The sequence below is a fragment of the Castor canadensis genome, chromosome 12 (assembly GCF_047511655.1).
Source record: "Castor canadensis chromosome 12, mCasCan1.hap1v2, whole genome shotgun sequence".
Taxonomy (NCBI): domain Eukaryota; kingdom Metazoa; phylum Chordata; class Mammalia; order Rodentia; family Castoridae; genus Castor; species Castor canadensis.
This window is the reverse complement of record NC_133397.1, coordinates 10,232,073-10,239,070: the sequence shown is the minus strand read 5'-3', so window position 1 is coordinate 10,239,070 and position 6,998 is coordinate 10,232,073.

The window sequence follows — 6,998 nt, the reverse complement described above, 5'->3', positions numbered from 1 at the left end:
GATATGGAGTTGTTACCTGTGATATTGCTTTAAGGTGACCTTCAAATTTTCTCTGCAAATTGGAATGTATCTTGGAACTGAAAGGGGGTGTTAGAAATAATTTGTATATCTTTTGGAACTTCTCATTTATGGACTAATTTTATTATATTGATGAACTTGTAAGATAGTTCTACTCAAAGCTATCTTCAAAATTAAAACATTTTTGTTTTGGTGAGACTGGGGTTTGAACTCAGGGCTTCAGGCTTGCAAATCAGGCACTCTACTGTTTGGTCCACACCTCCAGTCCATTTTTCCCTCTGGTAATATTGGAGATGGAGGGGTCTCATGAACTATTTGCAAGCTGGCCTCAAATCATAATTCTCCAGATTTCAGCCTCCCAAGTAGCTAGGATTACATAAGCTGCCAGTATCAGACTCAAAATTGGAATTGTTTTAGAAATAACCTAAAATGAGTAATTAGTCTGGTAACATACTTGTGTACTTTAAGCAGTTTTCATTTCTTTTTTTTTTTTTCAGTACTGAGAGCCTCATTCTTGCTAGACAGGTGCTCCATCACTTGAGCAATACTTCCAGCCCTATTTTACTTTTATGCACATACAATTAATAACAAAAGGAATAGTGTTATAAGTAACATCATTTGGCATATATATATATTTATTTATATTACATAATCTCAAGCTATTTCATGCACATACTACCTATATATGTGCTATGTTTTGCTTGCTTCCTATCTTCCTCTCCTACTGGTGGCCTAAGAACTTTGTAAGGCATGTAAGTTCACTATGGTCTGGCACAGTGGCGGGCATAGGAGATGCTTGGAAATAGCTTCAAATATTCCTCCCACTGGCTCTCAGCAAGGGAAACAATAAGCTTCCCCTAGGTGCTAGTGTCTGGGCACATGTGACTCTCCTACATACTTTCATTGAAGGAGGGGTGTTAGTTAGTCGGTCTGGAAAGTTTCAAGGCAGGAGAGGCATTGCATTTGGTCAACTTTCAGATTTAATCAGATTTTAAAATGGAGTCTCTCTTGACTTGTCCCCTTTCAACTCCATAGATCATAAAAGGAGTTTCAAGTGAAAGTCTACCAAACCCAATTTATCTCATTCAAAGCAACAAAAAATTACAAAAGGGAAAAGAAAATGTGGAACAGAGGAGACACTGAAACCCAACAAGCATAAACTGGATCTATGCTGGATGAACTGACCTATTGGTCAAACTACACAGAGGAGAGATGAGACAGTGTCACTAAATTACTGCTTAACGAGCCACTGCAAAACTCAGTGAACCAACCCAGCAATCTTCTTTCTCATGCCCTGTGGGTTACCTGAGATCTGAATGCTGCTGGGGTTAGACAAGCTCCTCAGAGTCACCTGACATCAGCTTGCTATGGCTAGGCTATGAGCCACCTGTCTCTGCCCTTACCTTGGAGCAGAAGGCCAGTATTGTTGAGATTTGCTCATGGTTATAACAGAAGCAGAAGGGAGCAGACTCACCCTGAAACTACTTCTCAAGCCTGGTATGGTATGTGTTATGTTTGTGTACAACCTACTACTCCTCATTTGCCAAAGCAAGACACATGTCCAATTCCAGAATGAAGAAGTGGAAAGGTAGTCTGATGATAGGAATATCAGAAAAAAAATATTTTTGAACAGTAACCTAAACTCCCACATAGGCAATTTCCAGGGAAACCCAGTTAAGAGTTTTAATCTTTCATTTTGTGGATTTGTTTGCCTTATCTTTTTTATGGTATTATTTATAACACAAGTACAAATATACTTCTAATAAAATCATCACATTCTATGAGCAGGGCATATTATAATTTCTAATTTACAAATAAACATCTGAGACTTAACTCTTGGACAAAAGTTAATGGATGACAGATAAAATTCTTCAGGTCTGAGTGACCCCCAGCCTCTCCTCTAACTCTTGCTAGAATGTTCCACCTAATTACCCAGCACAAAGAAATTGCTTTCTGAACTGTTGCTAGAGATCCTGCTAGCATCTTGGAACACATAATCCTTGTCATCTGAGCAGAGTATAATTATTGATATAATTCTGAGCTGCTGTAATTTCATTCCATTAAAAACTCACAGCATGAATCTGAAATATCAGGAAGACTTTAGGGCTAAAGAAAACAAAATATCTGGGAAAAAAGACTGCCATCTGTACAGAATGCAGTAGCATCTGTGTGTGCTCATTATACCCCACCATTCTGTTTGTGTCCAATTTGTTCCTCAGGTAACTCAAATGACTCATGGGGTTGGAACTGCTGTGTTCTGAAGGCCTTCAGCTTGCTTCCAGCTTATGTCTGGCATGCTTTATTATTTATTTTACTTTGCTTCATACATGCAGACAATATTTCTCTTCCCAGCCAACTGAATAAGTACCTTTCTGAGAAAAATATTTTCATTCTACCAAAAGTAGCATGCTTGCTACTACATGGCGGAGGGGTGCTGGTATGAAGGGAAGCAGTCAGGACAATCTAGAAGTGCACAGCAAAACCCACAGAATTAGTATCTTAGCATCTGCTCCAAACTTTTTGGTTTATAGCTAAAGAAGCAAAAGGGAATGTGAACCCTTAATGATTCCAGGTAAGTTAACGGCAAAGACAAAACTTGACTACTACTCCTAGCCCTGAGTGATGGTTAATTGTGTGTCAACTTGGCTACTCTATGGCCCCAGGTGTTTGGTGAAATACTAGTCTACGAGTTGCTATGAAGGTATTCAGTAGGTGTGATTGGCATCTGCTATGGGTTGGCTTAGAGTAAAGGAGATTGATTACCCTTGCTAATGTAGGTGGGCCACATCCAATCTGTTGAAGGTCTAAAGAGCAAACGTTGAAGTTCCCTGGAGAAGAAGGAGTTCTTCCTCAAGCCTGTAGCACAAAAATCCTGCCTGAGTTTCCAGCCTGCTGGCCTGTGTCATAGATTTCAAATGTGACCGTCTTCATAATTGTGTGGGCCAAGTTGTTAAAATTCATGTCATGCTTTCTGTCCTTCTCTGTACACACACACCACATGCACAAATGCACACACACACACACACACACACAAACATGTGCATGCACACACATATCCCATTGTGTTTTGTTTTGTTATAGAGTTATTGTTTCTCTGGAAAACCCAGAGTGATAGAGATTTGGTATGAAGAGTAAGGTACTCTGTGACAAATATTTAAAACTATGGAAGCAGCTTTGGAATTGGGTAATGGGTAGAGTCTGTAAGAATTTTGAGCCACATGGTAGAAAAAGCTTAAGTTGCTTTAAGGAGATTGTGGAGAGAACTCAGGCAGAGACAGACACACAGAAATTGCCACGTGATGACAGAGATTGAAATTGAAATGATGTTGCCACAAGCCAAGGAGAACTTGGAGCCACCAGAAGCTGGAAGGAGCAAGAAAGCGTTCTCCCCGAGACCCTCTGGAAGGAGCATGGCCCTGTCAACATCTTCATTTTGGACTTCTTGACTCCAGAAATGTGAAAGAGTAAATTTCTGGGTCTTTTAAAGCCATGTAGTTAAAGTATTTAAGGAAACTTAAGATACTAGTATGCCTTCTATGATTCTGCTATGAATAATGCTAGACTTAGTCTACAAACAACAATAAGACACAGGCCCTCCACTGAAAACCATGATTCTTATCACAGATTTTATAAGTCTTAGAGTCAGGATGTTGGTCTAGCACATCTGTGAAGAAACAGGGAGCAGAGCCCTTAAGAAGCACACTGCCTAATCTTATGAAGGCAGTCAGGGGATAGGCGCTGTACCATAAAAACACATTCCACATCAGGTCTTGTGGGATAGAAAGGAGAAAGGTTTCTTTGAGAAATTATTGTCTTAATTTTGCCTGGAAAGCTAGCTGGAATTCAGGTGGACAGAGAATAAAACAAGGCAGCTGGGGTGAACAGGTCACTACTAAGCTCCTGCTGTGCATTGGGAACTGAAGTTTTATCTTAACTCTTAATTTTCCCAAAAAGATGGGTAATTTGTTTTCTCCTTTTCAAATAGGAGTACATCAAGATTCAAAGACTCATGCAAAGTCACATAGCTGGGAAGAGACAGACCCTCCTTGACCTACGGTTCATATATATTCATGAATGGTGAAGGGGCCACTAAGGCAGAACCAAAGGTTCCTGTCGAGAATGATTGTAAATGCTGTTTCTTTCCCTGTTTTTGCACCATCGACCCTTATGGTCTATTAAATGAATATGGCAGATTGTCTGAAATTCTAGGCTTTTCATGCAGCATTTTAATGGTTTAATGACTATGTCAATATATATATACATAGATAGATGTACATAGATATAGAACATATGTATCTATCTATCTGTATATGTGTATATACTATGCATACATATATACATATATGCCACCCACTTTTGCTAGAAGACTGGAAATCGCAAAATTGCACCTGACATTTATTGAGCTTTGCTGTGTGCTGTGTGTTGTATTGAAGGCCTTCTCTGTAGGATCCCTTTTTGTCATTGGGGCAAAACTCTGAAGTAGGTACATCCATGAATTGCATGATAGCATTTTGGTTAGTGACAGACTGACTGCATGCATGGTGGTGGTTCCACAAGAGTACATTGACTAGTGACATCATAACAATCTTAGTTTGTGTAAATATATTCTCTTATGTTTACATAATGACTAGATCACTCCATGTTAAATTTTGCCAAATGCAGTAATTGACACTTGACTGTACTACCATCCACATTTTATAGACAAGAAGCTGAGTATTGTGTTATACAGCTGGTTGCTGTGGCTTGGTGGAACATGGCTTGGTGGAACATAGTGGAAGAAGTATTTACATTTGGGCTAAATCCAAAGGCCACTTCATCAACCAATTTGCTACCCTGTCCTTTCAGGAATATAACATCTGCTCAATAAACAAATGGGTTGTTAAGTAAATGTAATGTTGTCTTTGACACACTCTCATACATGACTTTGGGATGAGTTTGTACCCCTAGATTTGTATTCATACCGTTAGAATGCAAATGTTACATTAGGAAACCTCTAATACCCTCCACCTGTGGCTGACTGTGTTTCTAGGATGCATTTACATATCCCATTATGTGGCCAATTTCAAAAACATGAAAACTCCCAAATTAATTCCCATCTTACATACCTCACATAGAACAGAGACGATGCTTACTAGTTATAGATGGTCTTTGTTTCTGTGAATATGATACTTTAATTTAGTCACTCATTTTCATCCTTCCAGTCTAAGGATTTGAGATTTTAAAAACTAGGAAGAAAACAAAAGAACAGAGGAAAGCAAAGCAAGTGAATTGAGATAAGGGTAAAGTCAGTAATCCAGACCCATGAAGCCTTCACACAGTTGTAAAAAGGCGGGTCACATCTCTGATTGCGAGAGTCTTTTTTTTTTTTTTTTCATTTTTCTTTTATTATTCATATGTGCATACAAGGCTTGGTTCATTTCTCCCCCCTGCCCCCACCCCCTCCCTTACCACCCACTCCACCCCCTCCCGCTCCCCCCCCCTCAATACCCAGCAGAAACTATTTTGCCCTTATTTCTAATTTTGTTGTAGAGAGAGTATAAGCAATAATAGGAAGGAACAAGGGGTTTTGCTGGTTGAGATAAGGATAGCTATACAGGGCATTGACTCACACTGATTTCCTGTGCGTGGGTGTTACCTTCTAGGTTAATTCTTTTTGATCTAACCTTTTCTCTAGTTCCTGGTCCCCTTTTCCTATTGGCCTCAGTTGCTTTAAGGTATCTGCTTTAGTTTCTCTGCATTAAGGGCAACAAATGCTAGCTAGATTTTTAGGTGTCTTACCTATCCTCACCCCTCCCTTGTGTGCTCTTGCTTTTATCATGTGCTCATAGTCCAATCCCCTTGTTGTGTTTGCCCTTGATCTAATGTCCACATATGAGGGAGAACATACGATTTTTAGTCTTTTGGGCCAGGCTAACCTCACTCAGAATGATGTTCTGCGAGAGTCTTGATGGTCAGCTTTTCTGAGTGATAGAAAAGGGCTTAATTAGGCTACCTATTTTCATCTACATGAGGGTAGTTCACCACAAAGGTTTGGCTGGAGAAAGGCAGTGAGCCTGGGCTTGATGCTTCCTGTTGGGCAGACAGCAACCTTAAAGTCAGACCATCTCCCTGCCAGGCAAAAGCTGGCAGGGCTAGATAACCAGACAATCCCTAGGCTCTGTGGAGCTTGGGCAGCCTCCTCCCTGTGGTTTCAGTATATGAAGCAGTGAGGCAGAGACTGGCACTTGTGGTGGTGGGTGTGTTCGAGACTGAGTGGGGAGGCAGTGAGGGGAGGAAAAGGGGAGTGGTGGCTACTGATGGTAGAAGCTGAGACTGCTAATCTGAAATCAAGTTGTTGGTCCACAGGAGTTGACCAAGAATTGGAGCCAAAAGAGGATGAAACCAAAAGGGGATTGTGAAACCTGGAAAGAAAGCAGAATAGAAGAGGGAGCTATGCAGGAAAACTGGAGCTGGCCTGGAACAATTCCAGAATCAGAATAGGGGTGATGGGTTGTCACTTTAGGCTGTCACCACATGGAATTGCAGACATGCTGGGTGTATTTAAGGAACTGGAGCAGGGTGGATAGTAGAGAGGACTGGCGAAGTGCCTGCTCTCCACCATCCGTTAGCCTCCCTAAGGCCCAGACAAGGATGTCCTGCTCAGGAGCTGCCTTGTAGCCAACTCTCTTTCTGCCTAGCCCTCCCCCATCCAAATGGCTTCACCAGAAGTCTTGGCAATGGATTTAGAACTCAGAACGGAGACTGAGAACTCCTCGGTGCTCTGGGATAAAATAAATAGGAAGGGAACAGACTTTTGCTTTCAGGACATGGCCTATGTGGGAAAGAGGTCTGTGCTCACAGGGGGTGCACCACTACTTGCATCTTTGTATTGTGTTGACCTTGCCTTGTGAACACCAGCATCCAGGGCTCTTGCTTGGCCTGTCAAGATCACAGTGTCTATCAAATTGCAGCAGGAGTATGGAAGGAAGAGGTAGCCCCTC